At 47.1% G+C, this 19,657-nt stretch overlaps 1 pseudogene; it reads left to right on the top strand.

Annotated features, from left to right (window-relative positions):
• Nucleotides 1-19,657, top strand: part of LOC129346330 (caM kinase-like vesicle-associated protein) — a 46,338-nt pseudogene that overhangs the window by 13,658 nt on the left and 13,023 nt on the right.

Here is a 19,657-nt window from a genome sequence, read left to right on the forward strand (position 1 = left end):
ACCAAACTGGCTCTCAATAATAATATTTGACTTATATACCACCCTTCAGGACAACTTAACACCCACTCGGAGCAGTTTACAAAGTATGTTATTATTATCCCCACAACAATAAACACCCTGTGAGGTGGGTGGGGCTGAGAGAGCTCTGAGAGAGCTGTGACTGATCCAAGGTCACCCAGCTGGCTACAAGTGGAGGACTGGGGAATCAAACCCGGTTCTCCAGATTAGAGTCCTGCTGCTCTTAACCACTACACCAAACTGTGCCATCAAATGTACATATATTTGTGGTATGCAAATGGAACCTGTTTCCTAAGGAGTAAAGAAAATATACACATTGAAGTCAAACGCCTGGGTGCAAAAATCTGCAAAAAAATCCCGAAGAAGCTTTTGGGTTCTTTATGTCATGCAGCCACCTCTCCCACCAGGCCTGTGGTGACACGGCCACGTCTTTTCAAACTGGAGTTTCAGAAGCAGTTGGTTGTATGGCTGCAGAAAGACTGGCTGTTTCCAAGGGGAAGAGACCAAACATTCCACTGGACTAATGTATTCCTCTTGCATGAGAGTATAACTTTTTTTTTGGAAATCTTGACTTCCGTATTGAAAGGGACATGCCAGCTTCCAGAGCTCTCTGTAGCAGCTTCTCCATGTTGCTGGCTGTGTGTCCTAGCAGAAGCAGCCACGCTCCCATATAATGCAAAAAAGTAACCCATTTTTATCCTACCAATAATGATGGGCCAGTGTGGGATTGACCTGGAACATGTGTGTACATCTGTGCGCATGACAGGGGAACGTTGAATCCTAGGTTTGGAAGGAATTTGTTTTGTAATATGTCTCATTAACGCTGACCGTTTTATGGACCCATATATCTGGTCAACGGACATGGAAATAACATCTCCCAGTGTAGCTTGGGTCTAATTTGAAGGACTCTCTCTTTCCTTGTATGCCCCCCTTGTGTCAGTTGCAAGCCTCTGGCTGCCACCTTCTGGTCATTCTTGAGCTTAACGTGGCCCAATTTGCATGGACTAGAGCCTATTCCTTTGCAAGACTAGCCCCACCTTGTGTAATGGGCTTCGGTGCCACCGTGTACGGTTATGCCTTAGCAGCACTGTAAAACTGTTCTGTTTGCTTGGGCATTTGATGGAGATGGAGGTGCAAGCAGGGCTTTTTTGCAGGGGGAACGTGGGGGAACGGAGTCCCGGCACCTCTTGAAAATACTCAGCAATAGCACTTGAAAATAATATGATTTCAAAGAATCCCGTGTGTTTCTTCCTCCTTTCCCTCTTTAGAATTCCACCACTGCTTTTCCCAGAAAAAAAACCCTGGGTACAAGTATTTTCTTGGAGAGAGGGGATTCTTGGATTGTGCATGGTTTTCACTAGGCATTGTAAGCCGCCTTGAGCCTCGAGGGAAAAATAAATAAATAGCATGCCTCATAAGAACACTCTCTCAGTGCGTTCATAGACGATAGACATCTTTTAGTACGCTTTTTGGTTTTGTGTGTTTGCTGCTCAGCCTCGGGTTAAGGTCGGGTGTGTGCATCTCAATCGGCGTGTTCGTTTTGTGGACGTGTGAGCACTATGTTCTCAATTTAGGATGCCTCCGTGCACACACAGTATCGAAGTGCCTGGTCTGGTTTGTTTGTGCAGCTGAGCATGTTTGCTTATGGCTGGCCACGTGCTTTTTGCTGTGGGATCTTGCTCGGAATTCTCTCTCTTTTTCGCCTGTGCCACGATGAAGCCTACACTGCCTGTGCAAAGCTGCACATGACGGTTTCAGTGGCGTATAGATACAGGCAAATATTTTGCGTGGATGCAAAACCTTGCCTTGTACATATGTGTCGGCTATGCAGTTGTGTATGTTTATGCATTGGGAGCCGCTGTGCCTTGGTATCTCTATGATTCGCTGTTGCTACTTGGTTACCTTTCTGTATGTTTAACGTACCGCCCGGAATTGTATGACTCCTGCTGTGTACGGTTACATAGCTGTGTGCTGTGCGCACATCTCCTTCCCTACATGCGTCTGCCTCTGTGTGTGTGTCTCTCTCTCTTGCTGGGCGTGGCTGGCCCTCCCATCCATCGTTGTCCATTAAGTTACCTGACACTAATGTTGCACATGCGTTGCTGTGTTGCCATGGTAACACCTGGCTTCTTGGGGGGGTGGGGGTGTAGCGCCAATAACAGGGTTATTGGAACTTCCCACGGGCTCTCTCTGCTGGCAACAGGTTCTGAGCATCTGAGGCTCTGCATAGAAGACTGAAGGATGCTGAGCTTTGAGGACAAGCATAATGGAATAAAAAAGAACTTGGTTATGACAGACTAGAAAGGGGCGGGGGGGATTTTGTGTCCTAAAGGAGGGAATGTGGTTGCAGAGTTTTGCACACATCTAAAAAGCCAGTCCTGCTCCCAATATCCTATGCGGGCTTTGGCCGTCCAGTGGGGATTGCCACATCAAAAAACCCTCTGATCTCCTTGCTGTGTTCTCTTTCTTCCCCTCCTGCTCTCTCCCTCCCCATTTTCTCTTCCCTCCTCCTGCAGATCTGCCCCTGGTAGCATTGCCTTCATGTTTTTTTTAGTGCACAAATAAATTTTTCACCTTCTCGCCTGCTGCTGCTTATACAGTAACAAAGTTGCCAGCCCCAGATGCACGCATGCACTCCCTCGATCCCAAACCACGATGCTGTGGTTCTACACATACATCACCCCCCCCCAAATAAAACCTACAGCTCAGATTAGCCAATTGTTTGGTTGTGCATTGGCACCCCCTAGTGGAGAAAGAGGGGCTCAACACACATTTCTCCTTCCTCCCTTGAAACAGAGAAGCTATTTCTGCTCCCGGGTCCCCAAATATGAGGAACTCTGTGAAAAATATCTGGCACGTGGGGTCACAGTAGGGTTGCCAGCTCCAACTTGGGAAATTCCTGGAGATCTGGGGGGTGAAACCTGGAGAAACCTGGAGAAAGTGGGGTTTGGGGAGGGAAAGGACCTTGGCATGGCATAATTCCATAGAGGCCACACACACACACACACACCAAAGTAGCCATTTTCTCCAGGTGAACTGATCTCTGTGGCCTGGAGACCAGTTGCAATTCCGGGAGATCTCCAGCCACTACCTGGAGACTGTCAACCCTAGGTCATAGGTGTGTAATGTCTCTCTAGAAAGCAGCAGAGCAGAGGCTAGCCTTGATTCTGGCAGCAAAGAGGAAGATTCGCATCTTCCCAGGGATCCCTAACTGTATTTGAACCTAACATTTTTTTAAAGCTTAAGCCATTTCTCTTTATTCTTCCTGATTTCCACCATATGCTTCCGGAGCTGTTTGCAAAGGCATCGAGTCTATAGTACGCCCACCAAAATAACACTGCAACATATTCCAAGCCCCTCCAAATGTGCTGTTTCCTGAAACTGCCTTTTCCCATTGTTAAAAACATGCCAGTTCGTTTCCCCAGAAACAATCCAAGATATTTGCAGCGCAGTCCTAAGTGGAGAAATTAAGAAGAGCCCAGCTGCCTGGATCAGGCAAGAGGTCCATCTAGTTTAGCATCGGGGTTCACACAGTGGCCCATCAGTTGCCCTGGAGGGCAAACAACAGGGTATAGAGACCAAGGCCTTCCCGTACATAGCAATGGTATTCTAAGATTTACTGCCTCTGAATATGGAGGCTCGCTTTTGTACCATGGCTATTAGCCTGAGGTATGTCTCTGCTTAGGATTGCACTGCTGGACACCTGAGAAAGGTAATCTAGATGGCTTCTCCCTACCTTCCCACATGCCACTTTGCAGTTAAAAAAGAACAGCGTGACAATTTGCTACCCGTAATGGTGCTCCAAGTCCGCCGCCTGAGGTCCCAGGGCAAACAACCTGGAGGGCTGGCAATACCTTTCCCCCTTTTTGGCAGGCTGCCTGTCGCTTTAACATCAGCACATGCCCAGGAGCCCTGCCAGAAAAGGGTTAGGGAATCAAAAGCCCTATAATCAGACCAGATCTATAAACAGACCAGGTCTCGGCAATCTGGTTCCCTTGAATGCCACTGGACAGTCTAATAATAACATTTGATTTATATACTGCCCTTCAGGACAACTTAACACCCACTCAGAGCAGGTTTCTACCCAGTGTCTGCTCTGCCCCCTTCTTTCGACCATCTTGCTTTTAGGCTTAGCTTCTCTACCACCCACACCCTCATCCCATTCAACTTCTTAGGCTAGCCCTCATCTCCTCTGCCTGCTGACAAAGTAGCACACAACTCCTTCTTCTGTCATTTCTCACAGCTAAACCCTCCTTCCCAACCCAAATCAGCAGTGTTTGTAAATGTTGCATTATTGGTTGTTTCCCCTTGTCCAGTTAGAGTGTTTTTGAATGTTCCTTAACACCATAATAGCTCAGCCAATAGCTGGAGGTGACAGGAACGCAAATACACAGGCAATTCTACACACAATTTTTGTATAAGAACGAGTTCTGATTATTCAAAGTGATTCTTTCACTCGTATCTCTTAGGGGGGAAGAAACGCTAGATTCTATTGCGATCTCCCTTCAACTTCCTCGCTCGAAAGAAATACAAACCATGGTCCAGGTTTGCATTTACTTTACTCTGCTCTGGTTAGACCTCACCTAGAGTATTGTGTTCAGTTTGGAGCACCACAATTTCAGGAGGATATAGACAAGATGGAACGTGTTCGAAGGATGGCAACAAAGATGGTGAGGGGAGACCAAGTCCTATGAGGAAAGGTTGAAGGAGCTTGAAATGTTTAGCCTGGAGAGGAGACGACTGAGAGGCGATATGATAACCATCTTCAAGTACTTGAAGGGCTGTCATATAGAGGATGGCGCAGAATCGTTTTCCATTAGCCCATTAACCCAGAAGACCAGAACCAATGGGTTGAAATTAAATCAAAAGAGTTTTCGGCTAAAGATTAAGAAGAACTTCCTGACAGTTAGAGAGGTCCCTCAGTGGAACAGGCTTCCTTAGGAGGTGGTGGGCTGTCCTTCTTTGGAAGTTTTTAAGCAGAGGCTAGATGGCCACCTGACAGCAATGCCAATTCTGTGAACCTGGGCAGTTCATGAGAGCGAGGGCAGGAAGGGTTACATCAGTGCTTAGTTCTCGTGGCCCCTTCTTACATGCCCAGGGTAATGCTGATCACCACTTTGGGGTCAGGAAGCAATTTTCCCAGGCCAGTTTGGCTAGGGATCCTGATGGTGTTTTGCTATCTTCTGGGCATGGAGCAGGGGTCACTGGGGGTGTGGGGAGAGTAGATAGTTGTGAATTTCCTGCATTATACAGGGGGTTGGACTAGATGACCCTGGAGTTCTCTTCCAACCCTATGATTCTAGGTATCCAGTATTTATTTATTTAATTTCTATTCCATCCTTCCCTGAAGGAGCTCAGAGTGGCATACATCCATCTCCCTTCTTCCAATTTACCCCCACAACAATCCCTGTAAGGTAGCTTAGGCTGGAAGTGACGGGCACAGTGTGGATTTGAACCCATGCCTCCCAGATCTGCACTCAACAGTTTAACCACTACACCAAGTAGCGACTGCCAACTAAAAACTGCTTGATCTAATGATGAGCAAGAGGGACACTGAAGAAATCTGGAAGCAAATCTCTTCTGCATTTTCTAGAAGTTCTCTCCGACTTAAGCATTACAGACTTTTTTGTACCTGCAAATATAACCCAATCGTATTTTGCAAGGTAGTTATCAAAATACAGATTCGTTGAAAAGAACGGGCAGCAGGTCAGCAAAGCAAGCCCTGAGGCACGGGTTGGTTGGGCCGTCAGGAATACAAAACGAGCAACATCTACAAAGGCTGGGAAGTTTTACTCTGGGGTAAAATACAATGGCCTCATTCAGGACGGTGAATTGGCGTTTGCAGCCAAAATTATATCGATCTCTTCCTGAGGTTCCAGATGACTCATTCAGAGCTGGCGATGCTTACGCAGTCCCAGATTTATGTTACTTCAAACAAGGAGGGAGAGAAAGCGAGATCACTTCTCTGCCTTTCTCTGCCTGGTTGGGAAGCACTTTTTGTCTCAGATGACACCCCCTGTGGCCAAGACTCACCCTGGAGTGCCAAATGCCCACATGGTAGAGGAGTGTTTATAAGGCGAACTGAGGGCCAAGCTACAAGTGACAAATGACACTTGAACGGCAAGTGTATTTCTCCCTGTTCACTTGCCCTCCTCTCAATCCACTTGCCGTTCAAGTGTCATTCGTCACTTGTAGCTTGGCCCCCAGCAGACAGGCCCATTAACTTACTGGGAATGTGTCTGGTGGGCACTGCCCTAGAGAGCCACTGGCAGCCAGGAACAAACTGAATAGTCTGTGCTGTTCTTGCTCTGTTCTAGTCTCTGTTTAGCATTGGCACAAGTTGGCTACTAAGCATGAAAACCCATTAATGGAAAATCATGGCTAGCCAGGGTTCCTGTGGCTTTGGGATGCAGCTTTAGGACCAACGCAGCTTGTCGTATGGGTCTGCTTCCCTCCCCAACCCTGCCTCACCTTGTAAATAAATAGCTATTGCAAAACTCCTCGTAAGGAAGTTGACCTTGCTAGTAAACCTGCCCCAGAAGTTACCACTGCTTGAGAAAGTGAGGAGCACCCAACACGTTTATGGTCAGGGTGTACGGAACAAGCAAATATTATTGCTGGGTGCAGGATCAAGCACCACAGTCCATGCTAGCTCCGCAACATCGTTGTATGAGTCTCCCTGTCCCAAGATCCAACAGAGATCTTTCTTTGCAGCACCTGGGTTAGACAAGATCAGAAAAGAGTGACATGAGCTAAACTTCTGTTCTTTGGGCAGAGCTAGTTGAGAAGGGTTTATCAACAGTTGATTGCCATAATATCCCGGTTTAGAACGGTGTTCAGAAGGTGTTCCTTTGATTTCCAGTTGGGATTGCCGGTTCCCTGGTGGGGGTGGGGGAATCCCCCACTCCCAGCCTCCGCTAGGGTTGCCAGCCTCCAGGAAGTGGCTGGAGACCTCCCGGAATTACAACCGATCTCCAGGCCACAGAGATCAGTTCACCTGGAGAAAATGGCTGCTTTTAGGGGGTGGACTCTATGGAATTATGCCATGCCAAGGTCCTTTCCCTCCCCAAACCCCGTTTTCTCCAGGTTTCACCCCCCAGGTCTCCAGGAATTTCCCAACTTGGAGCCGGAAACCTAGCCTCCGCCCCTGCACCTCTCACTTTGCCAGTGGGGGGTGGGGGGAGACCTCCCAGGGCGCACTCCCCGTGCGGCACAATGGCATCCCACCCAGGAGAATTGGCCCGTTTGGAGCCCAACTTAGCCCAGTATAAAGCACAGAAGCGCTCCTGGGGCCTACGTGATGACATCACTCCCGGAAGTGATGTCATCATACAGCGCAATGGAATTAACAAAATAAGGCCATTTCCACACATCCTTAAAGGGACGGCTCACTCACCAAACACTGGCAGCTTTTCTCCACTCCACACATCTCTGATTTCAGAACGGTAGCAGGCTGTTTGGCTTCTGGATTTTTTTGGCGCCATTAATGAAAATTCAGCTTCACACACTTTCCTGAGCCCTCGAAAAGGTGCCGAAAAAACGGAAGCCAAACAGCCTGCTACCACTTTGAAATCGGAGATGTGTGGAGTGAAGGAGAAAAGCCACAAGCATTTGGCGAGTGGGCCATCCCTTTAAGGACGTGTGGAAACGGCCTAAGTGCCAGGTCCTGCCCCCCACCGAGAGCGTAAGGGCACCTGGCAGCCCTATTTCCTGATGTTGGGGAATGGGTACAAAAGGCCTTTTCTGATTTGAAAAAAGTGAAGAATAAATTGGTGTCCTTTAGCTCGTTTTTGTTCCCTTTCTTTTAACTCCTTATGTTTCTGGCTGCCTGATTTGTATTTATAGCCACCACCAGAATACGGCAACTGGGAGCATGTGTGTTCGTGACTGAGTATATATTTATATATATATTGGGCCAGCAAATATACTAGAAGAAGCAGCGGCACCCACTCCCACCGTATTATGTTGCTTTGCTTTGCCCTTCTCGCCAGATGTCCCTCCCTCCCGCTTTTGCAAAAGAAACTCTAGGACTGGTAGTCCTTAACAGAATGGACTCATGAGATAGGAATACCAAGTGCTCACTGGTGGCAGGCAGTCTCACAGTGGTTTGCCTCCTTTCCCGATGCTCACTGGTGACCACAAGAGGATTCAGGCTGCCTGCCGATTGCCCCCTCCCAGCAGACATGATGACGATGTCATTTCCAGAAGTGAGATCATTGCACCCAGACGCGGGAGTGCTCTAGTGCTTAGCTTGGGGCTGATTTTGGCCCCAAAGGGTCTGATTTTCAAAGAAGGCTCCTGGTAAGTACTAGGTCTCCCACCACCACCACCAGGAGAATATTGGGACCTAGTAGACCCGTACTAGGAGAACCAGCAGTTCAGCATGTTGCTTGAGATTGCTGCTTTAACACTGCTTGACTAACTTCCCAAATCTCACAACATCTGGATACACTTTGTAGACGGCTCTGAGGGCCAAGCTACACATGACGAATGACACTTGAATGGCAAGTGTATTTCTCCCTGTTCACTTGCCCTCCACTCAATCCACTTGCCATTCAAGTGTCATTCGTCATGTGTAGCTTGGCCCTGAGTGGGCGTTGAGTTGCCCTGAAGGGTGATATATATTCTTCTTGTTCTTGTTCTTGTTCTTGTTCTTGTTCTTTTTCTTTCTTTCTTTCTTTCTTTCTTTCTTTCTTTCTTTCTTTCTTTCTTTCTTTATTTATTTATTTATTTATTTATTTATTTATTTGGGGAGGAAACCTTTTAAATATACTTGTAAGCTCATAGGGTCCCAAGGTGGCCTATCTGTGAAGGGCTTTCATACAGGTGAAGTGTTTTGATTGCTCCAAGTGTCATATAAATGCTAAGTACTATTCACGCATGTTAAAGGGAACACGAGATTCACATGTTTATATAATGAAATTTATTTTCCTTAAATTTATTTATTTCTTTCATTTTCAGTTCCTTCAACCATTAGTTGGTTAAGAGTATACAACAAACAAAAACAGAGCAAATCAGTAAAACGGAATACTAAGATCATTTAAAAACATATGCAAGGAATTTAGCAACTGCTTCCAGGCAGCCCACGTATTTTGAAAACAGCAGTTTCAGAATAATATAATTGCTAGAACACTGAACATCAGAGTTGACAAGAGATCCCAATATATTACGCCTAGCTCCAATAAACAAAGGACAGTGTAACCGTGTGTGAGAGATGGTCTTTATTGTTCCAGACGCACAAGAACAATTTCTTTCAGTCCAGGGAATACTTTTAAGCCTATTCCTATTCGACCGTTGGGAGTGAATTACATCTTGCCAAAAGTGTGTTTGGTATTTTTTATAGTAACCAAATAATTAGAAACTGTAAAGGAAGGTGTAGGAATATAGCCATAGTACAAAGGAGAACACTTCCTTGTTTGAATCAGTAAGTAACCCAGACCAATCACGTGACAAAATTGTTTCTGTTGTAGTTTTCAATAGCTGATCTGAATCGCAATTGAATAGGTTTATCATCTAATGAAAATCCCACTTCACACACAATTTATCAAGAAAGGCATTTGCACTTGATGATAAAAACGAGACTTGCCTCGTTAGAAGTATGAGTTGACTCGGAGGTTCTAATAGGCATATTTTTAACCACATCTCAATGGCATGTTTCCATGAGATTGATCGTAAGGAGCGCGGTCCGATTTCTAATCTAATTAATGAGTTGGAGACACAACTGAGAATTCCCGAGATGGTTCGGAAGAAGCGAACTTGCCGCCTCTCAAGATCGTTAGCAATTTCTTGCTGCCGTAATGGTGTCCCATATTGTGTTGCTGGTAAAATTGTATAGTTTGAGCAATGCTGGAAAAGACTGTCCGTCTTTTGTAAAATAAAATTTCTTCAAGGATAGGGACAGAAGCCGAAAGCTACTTATGATGTTTTAAATGATTTTTTCATGTCATTAGGGAGTCAAAATAGATGCCCAGATATTTATAAGAATAAGCTTGTTCAACCTCCGTTCCTCGCAATCTCCGAGGATCTCCTAGGGTCTCCAAACAACAGTATTTTAGATTTATTCTGTCTTATGCTAAGTTGCTCCATTTCACAATAATTAATAAATTCGTTGATTTGGTTTCTTAGGCCCTGCCTAGTCAATGATAGTATTAAGACATCATCAGCATAAAGCATTATATTGATTTGAGCTGAAGGAGCCTTTGCATTCACTTTTGACAAGTTTAAGTAGAGTGCAAAAAGCAACCCTGCCGCACTCCTTTTACCACAGGTATACGATCTGTTAAAAGACCTTTTCTCAACCATCTGACCTGTAGAATTGTGCAAGTGACATTTATATAATGATTCAGCCACTTTCTTGAGTTCTGCGGATGGCCCTGAGCACTAATAGCTGAATGCACCATAACTCAGCACGCACATTTTCATCATTACAAGTTTACAGGCGTGCATTTTACTATCACACTACATCTCGTTCCTTCTCCTTATTTTCCAAGCACTTCGCAGCCTTGCCTCTCCCTGACTTTCTTCCCTTAGTTCCCATGAACTGGTTGCCCAGTCCCCTTACTCTCTGGGCAGGAGGTCGGAGACCTGGCACTTGCTTTCACGTGCACGTTCCCGGCCTGTATGATGACATCACTTCTGGGAAGTGACATCATCATGCAGGCCACATGCTGCCCCAGGTCCCACACCGTGCAGCAGGGCCAAATCTACACGTCTCAAGTTTTCCGCTTTTCCCCCGCCCATTATTCGCTTCTCAGAGGGCTGTTCACATACTCTTACCTCAATCCCGCCATTCTCTCGCGTCTTTCACGTTGCGCCTCAGACGAATTTGTCATGCGTTCAAATGCTTCTCTTGCGCGGTTCTCACCGTGGATGTGGACAAACGGAAGCGTTTCACAAGGAGACCGCCCCCTTCAAACCACCCCACTTCCGTATTTGCAGCCTTTCCGGAATACCATCCCTCTTTGCCATGCAGTTATCAAGCTTTTCCACTCTCTCCGCAGCATGCCTGCCTGTCCGCCCTTTCCCTTTTTTTAAAAAAAAAGGGGACTTTCCCAGCATTGTTGCACAATCCCGGCCATAAATCTTAATCGGGGTGCTCCAAAATCCCCGTGGAGACATCAAGGGGTGGCGTCATTTCAATTTCCGTGTCATTTTTAGGATGCCAAACAGTTGGAAATATTGGTGGCTATTAAAATTAATTTTTTTTAACTGTTGAACTTACCGTTATAGCGGAAATCCGTAATTCTAACATTACATTCAAGCATCAAATAATTAGTCTGCCCGTTTGGAGCGTTTGGATCACCCCCACCTTAAATATCAGTTCAAATTAGCCCGCCAGAATAATGGTCCAATGGATTTCAAAGAAGAAGGCATAGAATAACATTAACCAATCACAGGCATCATAGGGGTGTGGCCTCACCATAGCAATTTAGCAATAAAACGCTATAGCGGAAATCTGATGAAAAATTGGGGGGAAAATGAACGTGATGTCGTCATCGGCGATGTCGGATCTAAACCCGCCCCGTATTGCGTGATTCTACCAGGGATGTGGACGAAGCATAGCGCGAGGCAGCGGCAGTAACAGAAGGGATGTGAACACAGACTGGAACATTGTGGGATAGAATCCAGCGCGATTAATGCACATGAAAAATAGAAGGTAGGGAAGTGTGGATTCGGCCCAGGCCAAATTGGGCCCGGTTCGGCCCAAATCGGGCCGCTGCGGAGCACGGGAGCACTGCCAGGTCTGCACAACAGGCCCTGGAGTGCTCCTGCGCTCTTCAGTGGCCTGATTTTACCTGCTGCGGCATGCAGGAGGAGCCTAGGGAGGCGTGTACCGCTGCCTTTCCCCCTGCTGGCCAGGTAAATGGGGGTGGGGGACGGAGGGTGGAAGCAGGGGATCCCCTGCCCTAAGTGGGGGACTGGCAACCCTCGTTCCCACCATACCCCTACCTGTGATCCTCGGTCTCTTAATTCCTCCACCTTTCAGCCATCGCAAGGTCTTTTACTCTGTTATTTTTATTTACTCCATTTATAGCACACTTTACCCCATTCTTCCCTCCTCCATTTTATCTTTGCAACAGCCCAGTGAGGTCGGTTAGGCTGAATATGTGTGACTGGCCCATAGGGCTCCCAGGTGCCCGCCGGTGGCAGGCAAACTCCCGGGGATTTGCCCTCTCGTCCGCCAATCACCCAGTTGATCGGCAGGTGGGATTAAGGATTAGGTTGTCAAGGTAGCCTCAATGTGGAACGGAGTATGAAATTTATTCTCTTATAAGCCTCAGGGGTCCGAGAACCCAGGCACTCTAAGGTAGCGCTCTTCAGCCATCTTAAATCTTAAGGATCTGTCACAATACTTATTATATCGGGACAGCTGTAGAGCAAGATACATGTATATATGTGTGCGTGTATGTATGTGTTGTGTATATGTGTGTGGTGTAGTAGTTAGAATATTGTGCTAGGATCAGGTTCAAATCCCCACTCCACCAATGAAGCTTGCTGGCTGACCTTGAGCCAGTCACATCCTCTAAGCCTAACCTACCTCACAGGGTTGTTGTGGGAATATTGGGGAGAAAGGGTGTGCGTGTATAAAAACGGTAAATAAATTAATATGTTAGGCCGACAGAGGAATATTTAGAAAACGAAATTTCATTTCCTTCTGTATATAATTTTAATCCAAAGATTGTGTGTGCACATAAATTCTATTAAATAGACTACGGAGTTATTGATTCTTGACATATTTCGCGCTGTTGTGTTTGTACTCGTCTGGATGGTGTAGATTGACAGCGATGGCGTCACATCCTCTGTGAGGGCAAACCTTTCTTCTTGGAGTCAAAATTCTACCACAAGGGTAGCAAAAAGAGTCACAAAATACCGTGGGGAGCTACCAAACGGTGGCAGGCGAAAGAAGGGTGCTGCAAATGGGGCGATGGTGTCTGCACAGCTGTCCTGTGTGTTCCAGCATGCTCTCACTTATTGGGAGCTGGAACCCCGATGCTCGGCTCTCTCTTTAGCCTCAGGAGAGGCGTGGGGCTCAGTGGGTCACAGAGCAGAGTGTGTTGGGGGAGATGGGAGGCAGGCAGGCCTCAAGGGTATCGTCCCTCCCTGGCCCTGAAAGGAGATTTCTTGCTCTTCCGCTCGAGCTCCTCTCTGCCTCTGAAGTGTGAAGGCCGCGCTAACGAGGCATGAAGGGAATTTTGACAGGCGAGAGGGTCATGAATTCGATGACTTCCCTGTGCAGTGTCCCAGCCTCTCCCTTCTGAAGGGTGTCGGCTCTGCTTAGGACCAAGCTTCAGGGCTCAGCGTGGGGCTTCAGAAAGAGATACGGTAGGAATAGAGATCCTTCTAAGGATGGGAGGGGGACGCACTTCAAAGCTGTGTTGGAAAACAAGTGGAGGATGGGATCCTTCGTGAGAAGAAAGTGTGTTAAAATGTTGTGTCAAACACACACCTCCAACTGCTGTTCAGAGCCAGTTTGGTGTGGTGGTTAAGAGCGGCAGGACTCTAATCTGGAGAGCCGGGTTTGATTCCCCACTCCTCCGCTTGAAGCCAGCTGGGTGACCTTGGGCTAGTCACGGCTCTCTGGAGCTCTCTCAGCCCCACCCACCTCACAGGGTGTTTTGTTGTGGGGATAATAATGGCATACTTTGTAAACCGCTCTGAGTGGGCATTCAGTTGTCCTGAAGGGCGGTATATAAATCAAATGTTATTATTATTATATTATTATTGTTATTCACAGGACAAAGTCTGATAAGCATGACAATTTGGGCAACGTTGTCTGTTCGCTTCAGTTATTCATTGGTGGTGGTGGCGGCACCCATCAATTCGTAAATGACTTATGGCAACCCCTCCTGAGGTTTTCAAGGCAAGAGACTAACAGGGGTGGTTTGCCATTGCCTGCCTCTGCAACCCTGGTCTTCATTGGAGGTCTTCCATCCAATTACTAACCAAGGCCGACCCTACTTAGCTTCTGAGATCTGATGAGATCGGGCTTGCCTGGGTTGTCCATTACTACCCACTGCTCTAAACATTAATTATTAAAAAGCATGAGGGCTTAAATTGTGTAACACAGCCCGTTTCCACACATCCTTAAAGGGATGGCCCACTCACGGAACTCTGCCGGCTTTCCCCTTTCACTCCACACATCTCCAGTTTCAAAATGGCAGCAGGCTGTTTAGCTTCTGGTTTTTGGCGCCTTTTCTGAGAACGCACTTTTCTGTGGTCCCCCAAAAGGCGCCGACAAAACAGAAGCCAATCAGCCTGGTACCGTTTTGAAATCGGAGATGTGTGGAGTGAAGGGGGAAAGCCAGCGGCATTCCATCAGTGGGCCGTCCCTTTAAGGACGTGTGGAAATGGTCACAGAACAGGTTCTATGCAGAGTTATACCTGCCTGACCCATAACCACAGAAAATGGAGAAAAGGGGCTCCAGAAAGTTACACTAGGAATAATTTCAGCCTGCTTTGCTTGTTCCCAGGATGCCGTTTGGCTGCATCGGACTGCGAGATGAAAAGAACTACAACAGCCTATCTGACATCACTGACAAGTATGAGATCGGGCAGTTGCTGCGAGCGTAAGTAGGCAACACACTTCCAACCACTCCTGGGACCGCTCCTAGGAAGCAATGAATGTTCAAACAGCCAAGGAATAGGACATCTTGGGAGGTGCGTTGGTAGGGAGTTGGGTCTTCCCTTCTTCTCCAGCAGTTTGAAACACCCACCGCAGCACCCGTCGCCACACAGAAACACTTCTGCATTCCTGGCATGCTACCCTTCTGACTCTCTTGTGGCAAAATGACGCAATCATGCAACCTCTTGCATGGCTTTACCACCAGAGCAATCATGTCACCATACTTCCCAGTGGCTGGCACTAAAGAGCTTTCTGAATCAGACACAGGGCTTTTTTTCTGGGAAAAGAGGTGGTGGAATTCAGGACCACACAATGACATCACTTTGGGTCAGCTGGAACAAAGGGGGAGTTTTTTAAAGTTTAAATCGCCCTAGGCGAAAATGGTCACACCCCCTGATCTCCAGACAGAGGGGAGTTTAGATTGTGGCACGGAGGGTGATCTAACCTGCCCTCTATTTGGACATCAGGGGGCGGGGCCACCGCCCATGTGACCATTTTCAAGAGGTGCCGGAACTCTGTTCCACCGTGTTCCAGCTGAAAAAAAGCCCTGATCAGACAGAGCTCTGCTCCTCATACATCTCACCCATGACTGTGTACACTTCCTGTCCCAGCATGGATCTCCATCCCCTTCCTTCCTTCTCCTGACATTGCTGGGTCACCTACTGTGGTTTTCAGCATCTAGCACAGAGCCCATTCATAGTAGCTACTGCGGTGTTTGTTCTCATGTCAGCTCATGACAGGTCAGCCATTTTGCCCTGAGTGAGAAGGGAGGAAAGAGCATTGCATTTGCACAGTGCTGGCAAAGAGGCACTCCTGGCTGTTATGAGAGATGGCAGCAAGTTGGTGGATATCCCCTTCCAGGACAGCACCCATGTGACCACTTTCTCAGTTGCCCGTTTGATAGGGCAGCCCTACCATGACATCTTAATGGAACCTCCATGTTTAAAGGCAGTATACCTCTGGGGACAAACAACAGGGAATATTGTGGTCTTTTCAAAAATATCTGGCTGGTCGCTATAGGCAATGGGGTACCGGCCTACATGGAATTTTGGTCTGCTCCATCAATGGAGTTCTTAAAACTTTTGGTTTTTTAACTTCTGCTACCCCACAGGAAGGAGTTCTGCGAGATCTGTGTGGCTCGCGAACGCCAGACAGACCGACTGTACATCTGCAAGAAGTTCCTTAAGAAGGATGGGCGCAAGGTGCGGCGGGCAGCTAAGAATGAAATCCTCATCTTGAAGATGTAGGTGCCTGCCATAGGTGTGCATGCAAACATGTGCTAGTCAGCCCACATTCATGGGGTGCGCATCATGCCCATGGGTGCTCCATTAGCCTCAATCAATACAAAAACTTGCGTGTGTTTCTTGGTTCTGCTGAGGAACCGGGCACCGCTGCCATAAATAATGGTTATCTTTGCAGCTTCTTTTGAGTAGCCGCCAAGCTGATAGGATGTATAATGAGCTAATGGTCACCAAGGCATAGTTCAGCTCATGGGTAAATGTAAGAGAAGGGGCTGGAAAGCTCAAGAGATAAAGAGACAGAAGGATTTTAAAAACATTGGAGGAAAAGGAAGGCACCCAGGGAAGCAAATCTTGCAAGTCAATAAAGTTGTTGCCTACTTCCCACACACATAACACCACTCTAGCAAGATTGCTATGCCTTTAGTAACCTTACAAGTGGTAGAAAATCCCACAGGCAAAGCTTTCCTCATCACTGCCCCATGCTGGGGAAAATCCTCACTTTTGGAAATCTACATCTACTGGCCAAACAGTAGGGGGAATGACAATTCCACAAAATAAGGGAAGGCTCAATTGAACTCAGGCTTCCAGGCTACGTTGTAGTCCTCACAGAATACCAGTGGTGCAAACACTGATACAACACTGCTTTTTATGTCCAGACACTTTAATTCTGCTACAGGGAAGATCCTGTATTTGGGAACCACCATCTAGCACTTAGAACAATGCAGTCAGGACTAAGATATGAACTGACGGGCACCAAGGAAGGGGTTTGTGTAGGGTTCTCAGCCAGTCAGAAGGCTGGGCAGGGCACCTGAGATATTCTTGCAGTAACAAAGGCCTTCAGACTGACTGAATGTTTCCAGATCGGGTCCCATGCTGGCTGGTCGCTGACAATAGAAGATACAAAACATTTGCAGACAGAATTGTCTACCCCAGATTCTTTCCTGGCTACCTTCTCCCTAGCTCTGCTCATGAGCCCCATCTAGGAAGGCACTGTTGTTACTTTTTAATTCAGAACGGGCAATGCCCCTTCTTGCAAATGTACTTAATTAAGTTCTAGTTAGGCCCTTTCCACACATTGTTAAAGGGATGGCCCACTCACTCCATGCTGGTGGCTCTTCCCCTTGACTCCAGACGTCTCCGTTTTCAAAACAGTTGCAGGCTGTTTGGCTTTTGTTTTCTCAGTGCCTTTCTGGGACCACAGGAAAGTGCGCTCGCAGAAAAGGCACTGAAAAAATGGAAGCCAAACTGCCTGCAACTGTTTTGAAAACGGAGACGTCTGGAGTCAAGGGGGAAAGCCACCAATGTTCGGTGAGTGGGCCGTCCGTTTTAAAACGTGTGGAAAGGGCCTTGGCAAGCTTTTTGCAATATAGCTGGAGAGAAGCTGCACGTCTTAGAGTGGGCTAAAAGCAGAGCATGCAATGAAGGCCAATTTAAGATGGGTAGCTTCCAGAGCTAACAATAATTTGGGGTCAATAGTAAGCTCCAATCAGTAGCAGGCATGTACTCATTAGAAAAGCACGCATGTAGCTGGTTGCCATTGCCAATCAATCTGAAAAGAAAAAAAGGCACGGACTTTTTTGGGGGGCCTTTGATGCCAGGATTTTTGAGATAAATGCCAGAATTTTGTTGAACAAAGCTGCATGTTTTTAGCACGAGTATTTTCATTTATTGCAGAACTGTTTAGGCTGCTCAGTCAAGACACTAAAATCAGCTCCACATTTCAAGCTGCTGTGGGAGGAACTGCAGAGCTCATGCATGACCTTTCCCCCTAGATAAATCCCCACAGCTGATGCAGGCGGCCGACTGGGGAGAGTGCGGCATGGTAAACTGGCAGCGGTGCCTGTAAAGGACTGCTTTCACAGTCACTTCCATCACTCTTCCTGAAATAGCACTCAAACAGAGGATCAACTGGGACTGGCGCTCGCCACTGGAGCAAACAGAAAACATTTGCTAGTCGCTCTGGTTCCACAAAGTTCCCTCTTATCTAGAGATGCCAGCTTCATTGCTGTGGGAAGGCCTGATTCATACTGGGTCAGGTACCCCAGACTCAAAGCCCCCTCCCTCAAGTAATACCAGTGGGTATATGGCGGGGTCTGGAGGCCTATGAACCTGGTGCTCTTCTATGGGCCTGGCGCCTGAGTTGTCAATTTTGATTATTCAATAGCGATAAAAGAATCCACACCTCCTGAAGACAAAAGGTTAACCCTTAACTGAATAACAACAGCAGGTACATCGACTGTCCTATAATTTATCTCAAGTTGTGTGTTTTTTCTAAATCAACTTTTTCTTGTTCTCTTTTTAAAAGAAGCCGTCTCGTACCTGTCAGTTTTACCTCAGTGATTGTTCCAGACTAACAGTACAAAGTGACTCTAGTCTAATCCCATTGAAATGAATAGGCTTAGACTGGAGTAACTCTGTTTAGAATTGCACTATAAGTCCAGATCCTATTTCCTCCAACCCAGTTAGTGTTGCCAGCCTCCAGGTGGTGGCTGGAGCTCACCCAGAATTACAACTGATCTCCAAGTAACAGATATCAGTTCCCCTGGACAAAATGGCTGTTTTGGAGGGGGGGCTCTCTGGTATTATACCCTCCCCTTCCCAAACCCTGCCATCCTCAGGCTGTACTCCCCAAATCTCCAGGAATTTCTCAACTCAGAGCTGGCAACCCTAAACCCAGTTGATATTATTTTTAATATCCCACCGGGAATCACAGTGCAGTGATATTATTTTTAATATCCCACTGGGACTCCCAGTGCAGTGGGGTAGGCAGAAGCTAGAAATTGTGATGGAAGAGGAAAATCCCGTGGGGCATGTTGGCTAGCCCCCCAAGAATATTCATCATACCCCTGTTCTCTCTTAATAAACCACTGGGTGCTGAAACCCACCGTCCCAGCAGATCCGGACTTACAAAGGAATAATCATTTAGCATGAAAGGAATTCTGCGTTTCTGTGAGTCAGGCTGCAGCGAAGATAAAAGAACTGGGCAACCGTTGTCTTAAATTGCAAGTGGCACCGGTTAGCCATCAAAGCTGTGCAACTGATTCCACCCCCCTCACCTGCCCTACATCTTAAGAACCATTTTTAGCCTCTTTAAACGCGGAAAGGCCAGGTGTGAATTATTGATAAGACCTCAGGGGCAGGCTGGGATTTCTGCTGACTTTGGTCTTTGTCAAGATGCAAACAAAAGAACCAGACCAGCAGGGAATGGGCATCAGAGAAAGGTCTTAGAAAAGGAGGGGGGGGTAAGCGTTGAGGAATGCACAGGTTGATCAGAAAATAGGAGATTTATAATTGCCTGGTGGAGGGAGAGGAATGTCAGCCTAGAAGGGGGGGCGGGGGGAAATGGGACGTTAATGAATGCTTGCGCTCTGCTTCCAGGGTGAGTCACCCCAACATCTTGCAGCTGATTGACACATTTGAGACGCGGAAAGAATTCTATATCATCCAAGAACTGTAAGTTTTGCTGCACGGTGCAGAGAAACAATCTCAGGCGTCAAGGAACAGTAGCAGGAAAACGGTGAAGAGGGGATGGGGTAGGGCCTGCACAGAGAGAGGGTGGCGGACAAGGGTGCAAGTGAAACTTACTTATCTTACCCTTGATCTCTCAAGGGCTAGTAGCATTATCTACTTTGGCTGGCAGCGGCTCTCCGAAGTCTCAGGTCTTTCCCGTCACATACTGCCTGATCTGTTGACGGAATGTGGGAGCTTCTCCATGCAATGGAGATGCTCCACCAATGAGCACAGCCCCTCTGTAGAACAAGTCATTTACTTTATT

The sequence above is a fragment of the Eublepharis macularius genome, chromosome 19, assembly GCF_028583425.1.
Source record: "Eublepharis macularius isolate TG4126 chromosome 19, MPM_Emac_v1.0, whole genome shotgun sequence".
In the NCBI taxonomy this organism is placed as follows: Eukaryota; Metazoa; Chordata; class Lepidosauria; order Squamata; family Eublepharidae; genus Eublepharis; species Eublepharis macularius.